Source organism: Cylas formicarius, unplaced genomic scaffold, assembly GCF_029955315.1.
Source record: "Cylas formicarius isolate icCylForm1 unplaced genomic scaffold, icCylForm1.1 PGA_scaffold_16__1_contigs__length_5364039, whole genome shotgun sequence".
NCBI classification, from domain to species: domain Eukaryota; kingdom Metazoa; phylum Arthropoda; class Insecta; order Coleoptera; family Brentidae; genus Cylas; species Cylas formicarius.
The window spans coordinates 1006991-1026502 of NW_026844246.1; the positions used below are offsets into that span (position 1 = coordinate 1006991).

At 35.0% G+C, this 19512-nt stretch overlaps 1 protein-coding gene across 1 annotated transcript in view; it reads right to left on the reverse strand.

Moving 5' to 3' along the window:
- LOC132695938 (uncharacterized) overlaps positions 1–19512 on the reverse strand; it is a 173966-nt gene that overhangs the window by 90725 nt on the left and 63729 nt on the right. The gene's annotated exons all lie outside the window — the stretch shown is intronic.

Genomic DNA, 19512 nt, shown 5'->3' on the forward strand with positions numbered 1-19512 from the left:
TAGAAATCAGATTCTCCATGGCAGCGTAGGTTCGATACCTACCTAGTGCAAACGGCCATTGTTTTGCTTGAATTATATATTTTTTAATTAACAGCTCAGCCCAGAAATTTTTCTCAAATATAAGGATTGAGTACATAAATTTATAAAAATATAATGGCCTTATATTTCAACGCATGGCACATCACCAGAAATAGTTCGACTTTCAAACAGATTTAGCCTTGGTCTGTCGGTTAAGGCGTCTGACTAGAAATCAGATTCTCCATGGCAGCGTAGGTTCGAAACCTATATGCTGCAAACGGCCATTGTTTTGCTTGAAATATATATTTTTTAATTAACAGCTCAGCCCAGAAATTTTTCTCAGATATGGGGATTGACTACATAAATTTATAAAAATGTAATGGCCTTATATTTCAACACAAGGCACATCACCAGAAATAGTTCGACTTTCATACAGATTTAGCCTTGGTCTGTCGGTTAAGGCGTCTGACTAGAAATCAGATTCTCTATGGCAGCGTAGGTTCGAAACCTACCTACTGCGAACGGCCATTGTTTTGCTTGAAATATTTATTTTTTAATTAACAGCTCAGAACAGAAATTTTTCTCAAATATAAGGATTTAGTACATAAATTTATAAAAATTTAATGGACTTTTATTTCAATGCATGGCACATAATCAGAAATAGTTCGACTTTCATACTGATTTAACCTTGGTCTGTCGGTTAAGGCGTCTGACTAGAAATCAGATTCTCCATGGCAGCGTAGATTCGAAACCCACCTACTGCAAACGGCCATTGTTTTGCTTGAAATATATATTTTTTAATTAACAGCTCAGCCCAGAAATTTTTCTCAAATATAAGGATTGAGTACATAAATTTATAAGAATATAATGGACTTATATTTCAACGCATGGCACATAATCAGAAATAGTTCGACTTTCAAACAGATTTAACCTTGGTCTGTCGGTTAAGGCGTCTGACTAGAAATCAGATTCTCCATGGCAGCGTAGGTTCGATACCTACCTACTGCAAACGGCCATTGTTTTGCTTGAAATATATATTTTTTAATTAACAGCTCAGCCCAGAAATTTTTCTCAAATATAAGGATTGAGTACATAAATTTATAAAAATATTATGGACTTATATTTCAATGCATGGCACATAATCAGAAATAGTTCGACTTTCAAACAGATTTAGCCTTGTTCTGTCGGTTAAGGCTTCTGAGTGGAAATCAGATTCTCCATGGCAGCATAGGTTCGAAACCTATATGCTGCAAACGGCCATTGTTTGCTTGAAATATATATTTTTTAATTAGCAGCTCAGCCCAGAAATTTTTCTCAAATATAAGGATTGAGTACATAAATTTATAAAAATATAATGGCCTTATATTTCAACGCATGGCACATCGCCAGAAATAGTTCGACTTCAAAACAGATTTAGCCTTGGTCTGTCGGTTAAGGCGTCTGACTAGAAATCAGATTCTCCATGGCAGCGTAGGTTCGATACCTACCTACTGCGAACGGCCATTGTTTTGCTTGAAATATATATTTTTTAATTAACAGCTCAGCCCAGAAATTTTTATAAAATATGGGGATTGATTACATAAATTTATAAAAATAAATTGGCCTTATATTTCAACGCATGGCACATCACCAGAAATAGTTCGACTTTCAAACAGACTTAGTCTTGGTCTGTCGGTTAAGGCTTCTGACTAGAAATCAGATTTTTCATGGCATTGTAGGTTCGAAACCTACGTACTGCAAACGGCCATTGTTTTGCTTGAAATATATATTTTTTAATTAACAGCTCAGCCCAGAAATTTTTCTCAAATATGGGGATTCAATACATAAATTTATAAAAATATAATAGCCTTATATTTCAACGCATGTCACATCACCAGAAATAATTCGACTTTCAAACAGATTTAGCCTTGGTCTGTCGGTTAAGGCTTCTGACTAGAAATCAGGTTTTCCATGGCATCGTAGTTTCGAAACCTACCTACAGCAAACGGCCATTGTTTTGCTTTAAATATATATTTTTTAATTAACAGCTCAGCCCAGAAATTTTTCTCAAATATAAGGATTGAGTTCATAAATTTATAAAAATATAATGGACTTATATTTCAACGCATGGCACATAATCAGAAATAGTTCGACTTTCAAACAGATTTAGCCTTGGTCTGTCGGTTAAGGCGTCTGACTAGAAATCAGATTCTCCATGGCAGCGTAGGTTCGAAACCTACCTGCTGCAAACGGCCATTGTTTTGCTTGAAATATATATTTTTTAATTAAAAGCTCAGCCCAGAAATTTTTCTCAAATATGGGGATTCAATACATAAATTTATAAAAATATAATGGCCTTATATTTCAACGCATGGCACATCACCAGAAATATTTCGACTTTCAAACAGATTTAGCCTTGGTCTGTCGGTTAAGGCTTCTGACTAGAAATCAGATTTTCCATGGCATCGTAGGTTCGAAACCTACCTACTGCGAACGGCCATTGTTTTGCTTGAAATATTAATTTTTTAATTAACAGCTCAGCCCAGAAATTTTTCTCAAATATGGGGATTCAATATATAAATTTATAAAAATATAATAGCCTTATATTTCAACGCATGGCACATCACCAGAAATAATTCGACTTTCAAACAGATTTAGCCTTGGTCTGTCGGTTAAGGCGTCTGACTAGAAATCAGATTCTCTATGGCAGCGTAGGTTCGAAACCTACCTACTGCAAACGGCCATTGTTTTGCTTGAAATATATATTTTTTAATTAACAGCTCAGCCCAGAAATTTATCTCAAATATGGGGATTCAATACATAAATTTATAAAAATATAATGGCCTTATATTTCAACGCATTTCACGTCACCAGAAGTAGTTCGACTTTCAAACACATTTAGCATTGGTCTGTCGGTTAAGGCTTCTGACTAGAAATCAGATTCTCCATGGCAGCGTAGGTTCAAAACCTATATGCTGCAAACGGCTATTGTTTTGCTTGAAATATATATTTTTTAATTAACAGCTCAGCCCAGAAATTTTTCTCAAATATGGGGATTCAATACATAAATTTATAAAAATATAATGGCCTTATATTTCAACGCATGGCACATCACCAGAAATATTTCGAATTTCAAACAGATTTAGCCTTGGTCTGTCGGTTAAGGCTTCTGACTAGAAATCAGATTCTCCATGGCAGCGTAGGTTCGAAACCTACCTGCTGCAAACGGCCATTGTTTTGCTTGAAATATATATTTTTTAATTAACAGCTCAGCCCAGAAATTTTTCTCAAATATAAGGATTGAGTACATAAATTTATAAAAATATAATGGACTTATATTTCAAGGCATGGCACATCACCAGAAATAGTTCGACTTTCAAACAGATTTAGCCTTGGTCTGTCGGTTAAGGCTTCTGACTAGAAATCAGATTCTTCATGGCGGCGTAGGTTCTAAACCTACCTGCTGCAAACGGCCATTGTTTTGCTTGAAATACATATTTTTTAATTAACAGCTCAGTTCAGAAATTTTTCTAAAATATGGGGATTCAATACGTAAATTTATAAAAATATAATGGCCTTATATTTCAACACATGGCACATCAATAGAAATAGTTCGACTTTCAAACAGATTTAGCCTTGTGTGTCGGTTAAGGCTTCTGACTAGAAATCAGATTCTCCATGGCAGCGTAGGTTCGAAACCTACCTGCTGCAAACGGCCATTGTTTTGCTTGAAATATATATTTTTTAATTAACAGCTCAGCCCAGAAATTTATCTCAAATATGGGGATTCAATACATAAATTTATAAAAATATAATGGCCTTATATTTCAACGCATTTCACATCACCAGAAGTAGTTCGACTTTCAAACACATTTAGCATTGGTCTGTCGGTTAAGGCTTCTGACTAGAAATCAGATTCTCCATGGCAGCATAGGTTCGAAACCTATATGCTGCAAACGGCCATTGTTTTGCTTGAAATATATATTTTTTAATTAAGAGCTCAGCCCAGAAATTTTTCTCAAATATGGGATTCAATACATAAATTTATAAAAATATGATGGCCTTATATTCCAACTCATGGCACATCACCAGAAATATTTCGACTTTCAAACAGATTTAGCCTTGGTCTGTCGGCTAAGGCTTCTGACTAGAAATCAGATTCTACATGGCAGCGTAGGTTCAAGAGCTACCTGCTGCAAACGGAAATTGTTTTGCTTGAAACACATATTTTTTAATTAACAGCTCAGCCCAGAAATTTTTCTCAAATATGGGATTCAATACATAAATTTATAAAAATATAATGGCCTTATATTTCAACGCATTTCACATCACCAGAAGTAGTTCGAATTTCAAACACATTTAGCATTGGTCTGTCGGTTAAGGCTTCTGACTAGAAATCAGATTCTCCATGGCAGCGTAGGTTCGAAACCTATATGCTGCAAACGGCCATTGTTTTGCTTGAAATATATATTTTTTAATTAACAGCTCAGCCCAGAAATTTTTCTCAAATATGGGGATTCAATACATAAATTTATAAAAATATAATGGCCTTATATTTCAACGCATGGCACATCACCAGAAATATTTCGACTTTCAAACAGATTTAGCCTTGGTCTGTCGGTTAAGGCTTCTGACTAGAAATCAGATTCTCCATGGCAGCGTAGGTTCGAAAACTATATGCTGCAAACGGCCATTGTTTTGCTTGAAATATATATTTTTTAATTAACAGCTCAGCCCAGAAATTTTTCTCAAATATGGGGATTCAATACATAAATTTATAAAAATATAATAGCCTTATATTTCAACGCATGTCACATCACCAGAAATAATTCGACTTTCAAACAGATTTAGCCTTGGTCTGTCGGTTAAGGCTTCTGACTAGAAATCAGATTTTCCATGGCATCGTAGGTTCGAAACCTACCTACAGCAAACGGCCATTGTTTTGCTTTAAATATATATTTTTTAATTAACAGCTCAGCCCAGAAATTTTTCTCAAATATAAGGATTGAGTTCATAAATTTATAAAAATATAATGGACTTATATTTCAACGCATGGCACATAATCAGAAATAGTTCGACTTTCAAACAGATTTAGCCTTGGTCTGTTGGTTAAGGCGTCTGACTAGAAATCAGATTCTCCATGGCAGCGTAGGTTCGAAACCTACCTGCTGTAAACGGCCATTGTTTTGCTTGAAATATATATTTTTTAATTAAAAGCTCAGCCCAGAAATTTTTCTCAAATATGGGGATTCAATACATAAATTTATAAAAATATAATGGCCTTATATTTCAACGCATGGCACATCTCCAGAAATATTTCGACTTTCAAACAGATTTAGCCTTGGTCTGTCGGTTAAGGCTTCTGACTAGAAATCAGATTTTCCATGGCATCGTAGGTTCGAAACCTACCTACTGCGAACGGCCATTGTTTTGCTTGAAATATTAATTTTTTAATTAACAGCTCAGCCCAGAAATTTTTCTCAAATATGGGGATTCAATACATAAATTTATAAAAATATAATAGCCTTATATTTCAACGCATGGCACATTACCAGAAATAATTCGACTTTCAAACAGATTTAGCCTTGGTCTGTCGGTTAAGGCTTCTGACTAGAAATCAGATTCTTCATGGCGGCGTAGGTTCTAAACCTACCTGCTGCAAACGGCCATTGTTTTGCTTGAAATACATATTTTTTAATTAACAGCTCAGTTCAGAAATTTTTCTAAAATATGGGGATTCAATACGTAAATTTATAAAAATATAATGGCCTTATATTTCAACACATGGCACATCAATAGAAATAGTTCGACTTTCAAACAGATTTAGCCTTGTGTGTCGGTTAAGGCTTCTGACTAGAAATCAGATTCTCCATGGCAGCGTAGGTTCGAAACCTACCTGCTGCAAACGGCCATTGTTTTGCTTGAAATATATATTTTTTAATTAACAGCTCAGCCCAGAAATTTATCTCAAATATGGGGATTCAATACATAAATTTATAAAAATATAATGGCCTTATATTTCAACGCATTTCACATCACCAGAAGTAGTTCGACTTTCAAACACATTTAGCATTGGTCTGTCGGTTAAGGCTTCTGACTAGAAATCAGATTCTCCATGGCAGCATAGGTTCGAAACCTATATGCTGCAAACGGCCATTGTTTTGCTTGAAATATATATTTTTTAATTAAGAGCTCAGCCCAGAAATTTTTCTCAAATATGGGATTCAATACATAAATTTATAAAAATATGATGGCCTTATATTTCAACTCATGGCACATCACCAGAAATATTTCGACTTTCAAACAGATTTAGCCTTGGTCTGTCGGCTAAGGCTTCTGACTAGAAATCAGATTCTACATGGCAGCGTAGGTTCAAGAGCTACCTGCTGCAAACGGAAATTGTTTTGCTTGAAACACATATTTTTTAATTAACAGCTCAGCCCAGAAATTTTTCTCAAATATGGGATTCAATACATAAATTTATAAAAATATAATGGCCTTATATTTCAACGCATTTCACATCACCAGAAGTAGTTCGAATTTCAAACACATTTAGCATTGGTCTGTCGGTTAAGGCTTCTGACTAGAAATCAGATTCTCCATGGCAGCGTAGGTTCGAAACCTATATGCTGCAAACGGCCATTGTTTTGCTTGAAATATATATTTTTTAATTAACAGCTCAGCCCAGAAATTTTTCTCAAATATGGGGATTCAATACATAAATTTATAAAAATATAATGGCCTTATATTTCAACGCATGGCACATCACCAGAAATATTTCGACTTTCAAACAGATTTAGCCTTGGTCTGTCGGTTAAGGCTTCTGACTAGAAATCAGATTCTCCATGGCAGCGTAGGTTCGAAAACTATATGCTGCAAACGGCCATTGTTTTGCTTGAAATATATATTTTTTAATTAACAGCTCAGCCCAGAAATTTTTCTCAAATATGGGGATTCAATACATAAATTTATAAAAATATAATAGCCTTATATTTCAACGCATGTCACATCACCAGAAATAATTCGACTTTCAAACAGATTTAGCCTTGGTCTGTCGGTTAAGGCTTCTGACTAGAAATCAGATTTTCCATGGCATCGTAGGTTCGAAACCTACCTACAGCAAACGGCCATTGTTTTGCTTTAAATATATATTTTTTAATTAACAGCTCAGCCCAGAAATTTTTCTCAAATATAAGGATTGAGTTCATAAATTTATAAAAATATAATGGACTTATATTTCAACGCATGGCACATAATCAGAAATAGTTCGACTTTCAAACAGATTTAGCCTTGGTCTGTCGGTTAAGGCGTCTGACTAGAAATCAGATTCTCCATGGCAGCGTAGGTTCGAAACCTACCTGCTGTAAACGGCCATTGTTTTGCTTGAAATATATATTTTTTAATTAAAAGCTCAGCCCAGAAATTTTTCTCAAATATGGGGATTCAATACATAAATTTATAAAAATATAATGGCCTTATATTTCAACGCATGGCACATCTCCAGAAATATTTCGACTTTCAAACAGATTTAGCCTTGGTCTGTCGGTTAAGGCTTCTGACTAGAAATCAGATTTTCCATGGCATCGTAGGTTCGAAACCTACCTACTGCGAACGGCCATTGTTTTGCTTGAAATATTAATTTTTTAATTAACAGCTCAGCCCAGAAATTTTTCTCAAATATGGGGATTCAATACATAAATTTATAAAAATATAATAGCCTTATATTTCAACGCATGGCACATTACCAGAAATAATTCGACTTTCAAACAGATTTAGCCTTGGTCTGTCGGTTAAGGCGTCTGACTAGAAATCAGATTTTCTATGGCAGCGTAGCTTCGAAAAAGACCTACTGCAAACGGCCATTGTTTTGCTTGAAATATATATTTTTTAATTAACAGCTCAGCCCAGAAATTTATCTCAAATATGGGGATTCAATACATAAATTTATAAAAATATAATGGCCTTATATTTCAACGCATTTCACATCACCAGAAGTAGTTCGACTTTCAAACACATTTAGCATTGGTCTGTCGGTTAAGGCTTCTGACTAGAAATCAGATTCTCCATGGCAGCGTAGGTTCAAAACCTATATGCTGCAAACGGCCATTGTTTTGCTTGAAATATATATTTTTTAATTAACAGCTCAGCCCAGAAATTTTTCTCAAATATGGGGATTCAATACATAAATTTATAAAAATATAATGGCCTTATATTTCAACGCATGGCACATCACCAGAAATATTTCGAATTTCAAACAGATTTAGCCTTGGTCTGTCGGTTAAGGCTTCTGACTAGAAATCAGATTCTCCATGGCAGCGTAGGTTCGAAACCTACCTGCTGCAAACGGCCATTGTTTTGCTTGAAATATATATTTTTTAATTAACAGCTCAGCCCAGAAATTTTTCTCAAATATAAGGATTGAGTACATAAATTTATAAAAATATAATGAACTTATATTTCAAGGCATGGCACATCACCAGAAATAGTTCGACTTTCAAACAGATTTAGCCTTGGTCTGTCGGTTAAGGCTTCTGACTAGAAATCAGATTCTCCATGGCGGCGTAGGTTCTAAACCTACCTGCTGCAAACGGCCATTGTTTTGCTTGAAATACATATTTTTTAATTAACAGCTCAGTCCAGAAATTTTTCTAAAATATGGGGATTCAATACGTTAATTTATAAAAATATAATGGCCTTATATTTCAACACATGGCACATCAATAGAAATAGTTCGGCTTTCAAACAGATTTAGCCTTGTGTGTCGGTTAAGGCTTCTGACTAGAAATCAGATTCTCCATGGCAGCGTAGGTTCGAAACCTACCTGCTGCAAACGGCCATTGTTTTGCTTGAAATACATATTTTTTAATTAAGAGCTCAGCCCAGAAATTTTTCTCAAATATGGGATTCAATACATAAATTTATAAAAATATGATGGCCTTATATTTCAAATCATGGCACATCACCAGAAATATTTCGACTTTCAAACAGATTTAGCCTTGGTCTCTCGGCTAAGGCTTCTGACTAGAAATCAGATTCTACATGGCAGCGTAGGTTCAAAAGCTACCTGCTGCAAACGGAAATTGTTTTGCTTGAAACAAATATTTTTTAATTAACAGCTCAGCCCAGAAATTTTTCTCAAATATGGGATTCAATACATAAATTTATAAAAATATGATGGCTTTATATTTCAACTCATGGCACATCACCAGAAATATTTCGACTTTCAAACAGATTTAGCCTTGGTCTGTCGGTTAAGGCTTCTGACTAGAAATCAGATTCTCCATGGCAGCGTAGGTTCGAAACCTATATGCTGCAAACGGCCATTGTTTTGCTTGAAATATATATTTTTTAATTAAGAGCTCAGCCCAGAAATTTTTCTCAAATATGGGATTCAATACATAAATTTATAAAAATATGATGGCCTTATATTTCAACTCATGGCACATCACCAGAAATATTTCGACTTTCAAACAGATTTAGCCTTGGTCTGTCGGCTAAGGCTTCTGACTAGAAATCAGATTCTACATGGCAGCGTAGGTTCAAAAGCTACCTGCTGCAAACGGAAATTGTTTTGCTTGAAACACATATTTTTTAATTAACAGCTCAGCCCAGAAATTTTTCTCAAATATGGGATTCAATACATAAATTTATAAAAATATAATGGCTTTATATTTCAACGCATTTCACATCACCAGAAGTAGTTCGAATTTCAAACACATTTAGCATTGGTCTGTCGGTTAAGGCTTCTGACTAGAAATCAGATTCTCCATGGCAGCGTAGGTTCGAAACCTATATGCTGCAAACGGCCATTGTTTTGCTTGAAATATATATTTTTTAATTAACAGCTCAGCCCAGAAATTTTTCTCAAATATGGGGATTCAATACATAAATTTATAAAAATATAATGGCCTTATATTTCAACGCATGGCACATCACCAGAAATATTTCGACTTTCAAACAGATTTAGCCTTGGTCTGTCGGTTAAGGCTTCTGACTAGAAATCAGATTCTCCATGGCAGCGTAGGTTCGAAACCTATATGCTGCAAACGGCCATCGTTTTGCTTGAAATATATATTTTTTAATTAACAGCTCTGCCCAGAAATTTTTCTCAAATATGGGGATTCAATACATAAATTTATAAAAATATAATGGCCTTATATTTCAATGCATATCACATCACCAGAAATAGTTCGACTTTCAAACTGATTTAGCCTTGGTCTCTCGGTTAAGGCTTCTGACTAGAAATCAGATTCTCCATGGCAGCGTAGGTTCAAAACCTACCTGCTACAAACGGCCATTGTTTTGCTTGAAATACATATTTTTTAATTAACAGCTCAGCCCAGAAATTTTTCTCAAATATGGGGATTCGATACATAAATTTATAAAAATATAATGGCCTTATATTTCAACGCATGGAACATCACCAGAAATAGTTCGACTTTCAAACAGATTAAGCCTTGGTCTGTCGGTTAAAGCGTCTGAATAGAAATCAGATTCTCTATGGCAGCGTAGGTTCGAAACCTACCTACTGCAAACGGATATTGTTTTGCTTGAAATATATATTTTTTATTTAACAGCTCAGCCCAGAAATTTTTCTCAAATATGAGGATTGACTACATAAATTTATAAAAATGTAATGGCCTTATATTTCAACACAAGGCACATCACCAGAAATAGTTCGACTTTCATACAGATTTAGCCTTGGTCTGTCGGTTAAAGCGTCTGACTAGAAATCAGATTCTCTATGGCAGCGTAGGTTCGAAACCTACCTACTGCGAACGGCCATTGTTTTGCTTGAAATATATATTTTTTAATTAACAGCTCAGCCCAGAAATTTTTCTCAAATATGGGGATTCAATACATAAATTTATAAAAATATAATGGCCTTATATTTCAACGCATGGCACATCACCAGAAATAGTTCGACTTTCAAAGAGATTTAGCCTTGGTCTCTCGGCTAAGGCTTCTGACTAGAAATCGGATTCTCCATGGCAGCGTAGGTTCAAAAGCTACCTGCTGCAAACGGAAATTGTTTTGCTTGAAACACATATTTTTTAATTAACAGCTCAGCCCAGAAATTTTTCTAAAATATGGGATTCAATACATAAATTTATAAAAATATGATGGCCTTATATTTCAACTCATGGCACATCAGCAGAAATATTTCGACTTTCAAACAGATTTAGCCTTGGTCTGTCGGCTAAGGCTTCTGACTAGAAATCAGATTCTACATGGCAGCGTAGGTTCGAAACCTATATGCTGCAAACGGCCATTGTTTTGCTTGAAATATATATTTTTAATTAACAGCTCAGCCCAGAAATTTATCTCAAATATGGGGATTCAATACATAAATTTATAAAAATATAATGGCCTTATATTTCAACGCATGGCACATCACCAGGAATAGTTCGACTTTCAAACAGATTTAGCCTTGGTCTGTCGGTTAAGGCTTCTGACTAGAAATTAGATTCTCCATGGCAGCGTAGGTTCGAAACCTATATGCTGCAAACGGCCATTGTTTTGCTTGAAATATATATTTTTTAGTTAACAGCTCAGCCCAGAAATTTTTCTCAAATATGGGGATTCAATACATAAATTAATAAAAATATAATGGCCTTATATTTCAACGCATATCACATCACCAGAAATAGTTCGACTTTCAAACAGATTTAGCCTTGGTCTCTCGGTTAAGGCTTCTGACTAGAAATCAGATTCTCCATGGCAGCGTAGATTCAAAACCTACCTGCTGCAAACGGTCATTGTTTTGCTTGAAATATATATTTTTAATTAACAGCTCAGCCCAGAAATTTATCTCAAATATGGGGATTAAATACATAAATTTATAAAAATATAATGGCCTTATATTTCAACGCATGGCACATCACCAGGAATAGTTCGACTTTCAAACAGATTTAGCCTTGGTCTGTCGGTTAAGGCTTCTGACTAGAAATCAGATTCTCCATGGCAGCGTAGGTTCGAAACCTATATGCTGCAAACGGCCATTGTTTTGCTTGAAATATATATTTTTTAATTAACAGCTCAGCCCAGAAATTTCTTTAAATATGGGGATTCAATACATAAATTTATAAAAATATAATGGCCTTATATTTCAACGCATGGCACATCACCAGAAATATTTCGACTTTCAAACAGATTTAGCCTTGGTCTGTCGGTTAAGGCTTCTGACTAGAAATCAGATTTTCCATGGCATCGTAGGTTCGAAACCTACCTACTGCGAACGGCCATTGTTTTGCTTGAAATATTAATTTTTTAATTAACAGCTCAGCCTAGAAATTTTTCTCAAATATGGGGATTCAATACATAAATTTATAAAAATATAATAGCCTTATATTTCAACGCATGGCACATCACCAGAAATAATTCGACTTTCAAACAGATTTAGCCTTGGTCTGTCGGTTAAGGCGTCTGACTAGAAATCAGATTCTCTATGGCAGCGTAGCTTCGAAACCTACCTACTGCAAACGGCCATTGTTTTGCTTGAAATATATATTTTTTAAATAACAGCTCAGCCCAGAAATTTATCTCAAATATTAGGATTCAATACATAAATTTATAAAAATATAATGGCCTTATATTTCAACGCATTTCACATCACCAGAAGTAGTTCGACTTTCAAACACATTTAGCATTGGTCTGTCGGTTAAGGCTTCTGACTAGAAATCAGATTCTCCATGGCAGCGTAGGTTCAAAACCTATATGCTGCAAACGGCCATTGTTTTGCTTGAAATATATATTTTTTAATTAACAGCTCAGCCCAGAAATTTTTCTCAAATATGGGGATTCAATACATAAATTTATAAAAATATAATGGCCTTATATTTCAACGCATGGCACATCACCAGAAATATTTCGAATTTCAAACAGATTTAGCCTTGGTCTGTCGGTTAAGGCTTCTGACTAGAAATCAGATTCTCCATGGCAGCGTAGGTTCGAAACCTACCTGCTGCAAACGGCCATTGTTTTGCTTGAAATATATATTTTTTAATTAACAGCTCAGCCCAGAAATTTTTCTCAAATATAAGGATTGAGTACATAAATTTATAAAAATATAATGGACTTATATTTCAAGGCATGGCACATCACCAGAAATAGTTCGACTTTCAAACAGATTTAGCCTTGGTCTGTCGGTTAAGGCTTCTGACTAGAAATCAGATTCTCCATGGCGGCGTAGGTTCTAAACCTACCTGCTGCAAACGGCCATTGTTTTGCTTGAAATACATATTTTTTAATTAACAGCTCAGTCCAGAAATTTTTCTAAAATATGGGGATTCAATACGTAAATTTATAAAAATATAATGGCCTTATATTTCAACACATGGCACATCAATAGAAATAGTTCGACTTTCAAACAGATTTAGCCTTGTGTGTCGGTTAAGGCTTCTGACTAGAAATCAGATTCTCCATGGCAGCGTAGGTTCGAAACCTACCTGCTGCAAACGGCCATTGTTTTGCTTGAAATATATATTTTTTAATTAACAGCTCAGCCCAGAAATTTTTCTCAAATATAATGATTGATTACATAAATTTATAAAAATATAATGGACTTATATTTCAAGGCATGGCACATCACCAGAAATAGTTCGACTTTCAAACAGATTTAGCCTTGGTCTGTCGGTTAAGGCTTCTGACTAGAAATCAGATTCTCCATGGCAGCGTAGGTTCTAAACCTACCTGCTGCAAACGGCCATTGTTTTGCTTGAAATACATATTTTTTAATTAACAGCTCAGTCCAGAAATTTTTCTCAAATATGGGGATTCAATACATAAATTTATAAAAATATAATGGCCTTATATTTCAACACATGGCACATCAAAAGAAATAGTTCGACTTTCAAACAGATTTAGCCTTGTGTGTCGGTTAAGGCTTCTGACTAGAAATCAGATTCTCCATGGCAGCGTAGGTTCGAAACTTACCTGCTGCAAACGGCCATTGTTTTGCTTGAAATATATATTTTTTAATTAACAGCTCAGCCCAGAAATTTTTCTCAAATATAAGGATTGATTACATAAATTTATAAAAATATAATGGCCTTATATTTCAACGCATGGCACATCACCAGAAATAGTTCGACTTTCAAACAGGTTTAGCCTTGGTCTCTCGGCTAAGGCTTCTGACTAGAAATCAGATTCTACATGGCAGCGTAGGTTCAAAAGCTACCTGCTGCAAACGGAAATTGTTTTGCTTGAAACACATATTTTTTAATTAACAGCTCAGCCCAGAAATTTTTCTCAAATATGGGATTCAATACATAAATTTATAAAAATATGATGGCCTTATATTTCAACTCATTACACATCACCAGAAATATTTCGACTTTCAAACAGTTTTAGCCTTGGTCTGTCGGTTAAGGCTTCTGACTAGAAATCAGATTCTCCATGGCAGCGTAGGTTCGAAACCTATATGCTGCAAACGGCCATTGTTTTGCTTGAAATATATATTTTTTAATTAAGAGCTCAGCCCAGAAATTTTTCTCAAATATGGGATTCAATACATAAATTTATAAAAATATGATGGCCTTATATTTCAACTCATGGCACATCACCAGAAATAGTTCGACTTTCAAAGAGATTTAGCCTTGGTCTCTCGGCTAAGGCTTCTGACTAGAAATCGGATTCTCGATGGCAGCGTAGGTTCAAAAGCTACCTGCTGCAAACGGAAATTGTTTTGCTTGAAACACATATTTTTTAATTAACAGCTCAGCCCAGAAATTTTTCTAAAATATGGGATTCAATACATAAATTTATAAAAATATGATGGCCTTATATTTCAACTCATGGCACATCACCAGAAATATTTCGACTTTCAAACAGATTTAGCCTTGGTCTGTCGGCTAAGGCTTCTGACTAGAAATCAGATTCTACATGGCAGCGTAGTTTCGAAACCTATATGCTGCAAACGGCCATTGTTTTGCTTGAAACATATATTTTTTAATTAACAGCTCAGCCCAGAAATTTTTCTCAGATATGGGGATTGACTACATAAATTTATAAAAATGTAATGGCCTTATATTTCAACACAAGGCACATCACCAGAAATAGTTCGACTTTCATACAGATTTAACCTTGGTCTGTCGGTTAAGGCGTCTGACTAGAAATCAGATTCTCCATGGCAGCGTAGGTTCGATACCTACCTACTGCAAACGGCCATTGTTTTGCTTGAAATATATATTTTTTAATTAACAGCTCAGCCCAGAAATTTTTCTCAAATATAAGGATTGAGTACATAAATTTATAAAAATATAATGGACTTATATTTCAATGCATGGCACATAATCAGAAATAGTTCGACTTTCAAACAGATTTAGCCTTGGTCTGTCGGTTTAGGCTTCTGAGTGGAAATCAGATTCTCCATGGCAGCGTAGGTTCGAAACCTATATGCAGCAAACGGCCATTGTTTTGCTTGAAATATATATTTTTTAATTAACAGCTCAGCCCAGAAATTTTTCTCAAATACAAGGATTGAGTACATAAATTTATAAAAATATAATGGCCTTATATTTCAACGCATGGCACATCGCCAGAAATAGTTCGACTTTCAAAGAGATTTAGCATTGGTCTCTCGGTTAAGGCTTCTGACTAGAAATCGGATTCTCCATGGCAGCGTAGGTTCAAAAGCTACCTGCTGCAAACGGAAATTGTTTTGCTTGAAACACATATTTTTTAATTAACAGCTCAGCCCAGAAATTTTTCTAAAATATGGGATTCAATACATAAATTTATAAAAATATGATGGCCTTATATTTCAACTCATGGCACATCACCAGAAATATTTCGACTTTCAAACAGATTTAGCCTTGGTCTGTCGGCTAAGGCTTCTGACTAGAATTCGGATTCTCCATGGCAGCGTAGGTTCAAAAGCTACCTGCTGCAAACGGAAATTGTTTTGCTTGAAACACATATTTTTTAATTAACAGCTCAGCCCAGAAATTTTTCTAAAATATGGGATTCAATACATAAATTTATAAAAATATGATGGCCTTATATTTCAACTCATGGCACATCACCAGAAATATTTCGACTTTCAAACAGATTTAGCCTTGGTCTGTCGGCTAAGGCTTCTGACTAGAAATCAGATTCTACATGGCAGCGTAGGTTCGAAACCTATATGCTGCAAACGGCCATTGTTTTGCTTGAAATATATATTTTTTAATTAACAGCTCAGCCCAGAAATTTTTCTCAGATATGGGGATTGACTACATAAATTTATAAAAATGTAATGGCCTTATATTTCAACACAAGGCACATCACCAGAAATAGTTCGACTTTCATACAGATTTAGCCTTGGTCTGTCGGTTAAGGCGTCTGACTAGAAATCAGATTCTCTATGGCAGCGTAGGTTCGAAACCTACCTACTGCAAACGGCCATTGTTTTGCTTGAAATATATATTTTTTAATTAACAGCTCAGCCCAGAAATTTTTCTCAAATATAAGGATTGAGTACATAAATTTATAAAAATATAATGGACTTATATTTCAACGCATGGCACATAATCAGAAATAGTTCGACTTTCAAACAGATTTAACCTTGGTCTGTCGGTTAAGGCGTCTGACTAGAAATCAGATTCTCCATGGCAGCGTAGGTTCGATACCTACCTACTGCAAACGGCCATTGTTTTGCTTGAAATATATATTTTTTAATTAACAGCTCAGCCCAGAAATTTTTCTCAAATATAAGGATTGAGTACATAAATTTATAAAAATATAATGGCCTTATATTTCAACGCATGGCACATAATCAGAAATAGTTCGACTTTCAAACAGATTTAGCCTTGGTCTGTCGGTTAAGGCTTCTGAGTGGAAATCAGATTCTCCATGGCAGCGTAGGTTCGAAACCTATATGCTGCAAACGGCCATTGTTTTGCTTGAAATATATATTTTTTAATTAACAGCTCAGCCCAGAAATTTTTCTCAAATGTAAGGATTGAGTACATAAATTTATAAAAATATAATGGCCTTATATTTCAACGCATGGCACATCGCCAGCAATAGTTCGAATTTAAAACAGATTTAGCCTTGGTCTGTCGGTTAAGGCGTCTGACTAGAAATCAGATTCTCCATTTCAGCGTAGGTTCGATACCTACCTACTGCGAACGGCCATTGTTTTGCTTGAAATATATATTTTTTAATTAACAGCTCAGCCCAGAAATTTTTCTCAAATATAAGGATTGAGTACATAAATTTATAAAAATATAATGGCCTTATATTTCAACGCATGGCACATAATCAGAAATAGTTCGACTTTAAAACAGATTTAGCCTTGGTCTGTCGGTTAAGGCGTCTGACTAGAAATCAGATTCTCCATGGCAGCGTAGGTTCGATACCTACCTACTGCGAACGGCCATTGTTTTGCTTGAAATATATATTTTTTAATTAACAGCTCAGCCCAGAAATTTTTATAAAATATGGGGATTGATTACATAAATTTATAAAAATAAATTGGCCTTATATTTCAACGCATGGCACATCACCAGAAATAGTTCGACTTTCAAACAGGCTTAGTCTTGGTCTGTCGGTTAAGGCTTCTGACTAGAAATCAGATTTTTCATGGCATCGTAGGTTCGAAACCTACGTACTGCAAACGGCCATTGTTTTGCTTGAAATATATATTTTTTAATTAACAGCTCAGCCCAGAAATTTTTCTCAAATATGGGGATTCAATACATAAATTTATAAAAATATAATAGCCTTATATTTCAACGCATGGCACATCACCAGAAATAATTCGACTTTCAAACAGATTTAGCCTTGGTCTGTCGGTTAAGGCTTCTGACTAGAAATCAGATTTTCCATGGCATCGTAGGTTCGAAACCTACCTACAGCAAACGGCCATTGTTTTGCTTTAAATATATATTTTTTAATTAACAGCTCAGCCCAGAAATTTTTCTCAAATATAAGGATTGATTACATAAATTTATAAAAATATAATGGCCTTATATTTCAACGCATGGCGCATCACCAGAAATAGTTCGACTTTCAAACAGGTTTAGCCTTGTGTGTCCGTTAAGGCTTCTGACTAGAAATCAGATTCTCCATGGCAGGGTAAGTTCGAAACTTACCTGCTGCAAACGGCCATTGTTTTGCTTGAAATATATATTTTTTAATTAACAGCTCAGCCCAGAAATTTTTCTCAAATATGGGGATTCAATACATAAATTTATAAAAATATAATGGCCTTATATTTCAACACATGGCACATCAAAAGAAATAGTTCGACTTTCAAACAGATTTAGCCTTGGTCTGTCGGTTAAGGCTTCTGACTAGAAATCAGATTCTCCATGGCGGCGTAGGTTCTAAACCTACCTGCTGCAAACGGCCATTGTTTTGCTTGAAATATATATTTTTTAATTAACAGCTCAGCCCAGAAATTTTTCTCAAATATAAGGATTGATTACATAAATTTATAAAAATATAATGGCCTTATATTTCAACGCATGGCGCATCACCAGAAATAGTTCGACTTTCAAACAGGTTTAGCCTTGTGTGTCCGTTAAGGCTTCTGACTAGAAATCAGATTCTCCATGGCAGGGTAAGTTCGAAACTTACCTGCTGCAAACGGCCATTGTTTTGCTTGAAATATATATTTTTTAATTAACAGCTCAGCCCAGAAATTTTTCTCAAATATGGGGATTCAATACATAAATTTATAAAAATATAATGGCCTTATATTTCAACACATGGCACATCAAAAGAAATAGTTCGACTTTCAAACAGATTTAGCCTTGGTCTGTCGGTTAAGGCTTCTGACTAGAAATCAGATTCTCCATGGCGGCGTAGGTTCTAAACCTACCTGCTGCAAACGGCCATTGTTTTGCTTGAAATACATATTTTTTAATTAACAGCTCAGTCCAGAAATTTTTCTAAAATATGGGGATTCAATACGTAAATTTATAAAAATATAATGGCCTTATATTTCAACACATGGCACATCAATGGAAATAGTTCGACTTTCAAACAGATTTAGCCTTGTGTGTCGGTTAAGGCTTCTGACTAGAAATCAGATTCTCCATGGCACCGTAGGTTCGAAACCTACCTGCTGCAAACGGCCATTGATTTGCTTGAAATATATATTTTTTAATTAACAGCTCAGCCCAGAAATTTTTCTCAAATATAATGATTGATTACATAAATTTATAAAAATATAATGGACTTATATTTCAAGGCATGGCACATCACCAGAAATAGTTCGACTTTCAAACAGATTTAGCCTTGGTCTGTCGGTTAAGGCTTCTGACTAGAAATCAGATTCTCCATGGCGGCGTAGGTTCTAAACCTACCTGCTGCAAACGGCCATTGTTTTGCTTGAAATACATATTTTTTAATTAACAGCTCAGTCCAGAAATTTTTCTAAAATATGGGGATTCAATACGTAAATTTATAAAAATATAATGGCCTTATATTTCAACACATGGCACATCAATGGAAATAGTTCGACTTTCAAACAGATTTAGCCTTGTGTGTCGGTTAAGGCTTCTGACTAGAAATCAGATTCTCCAT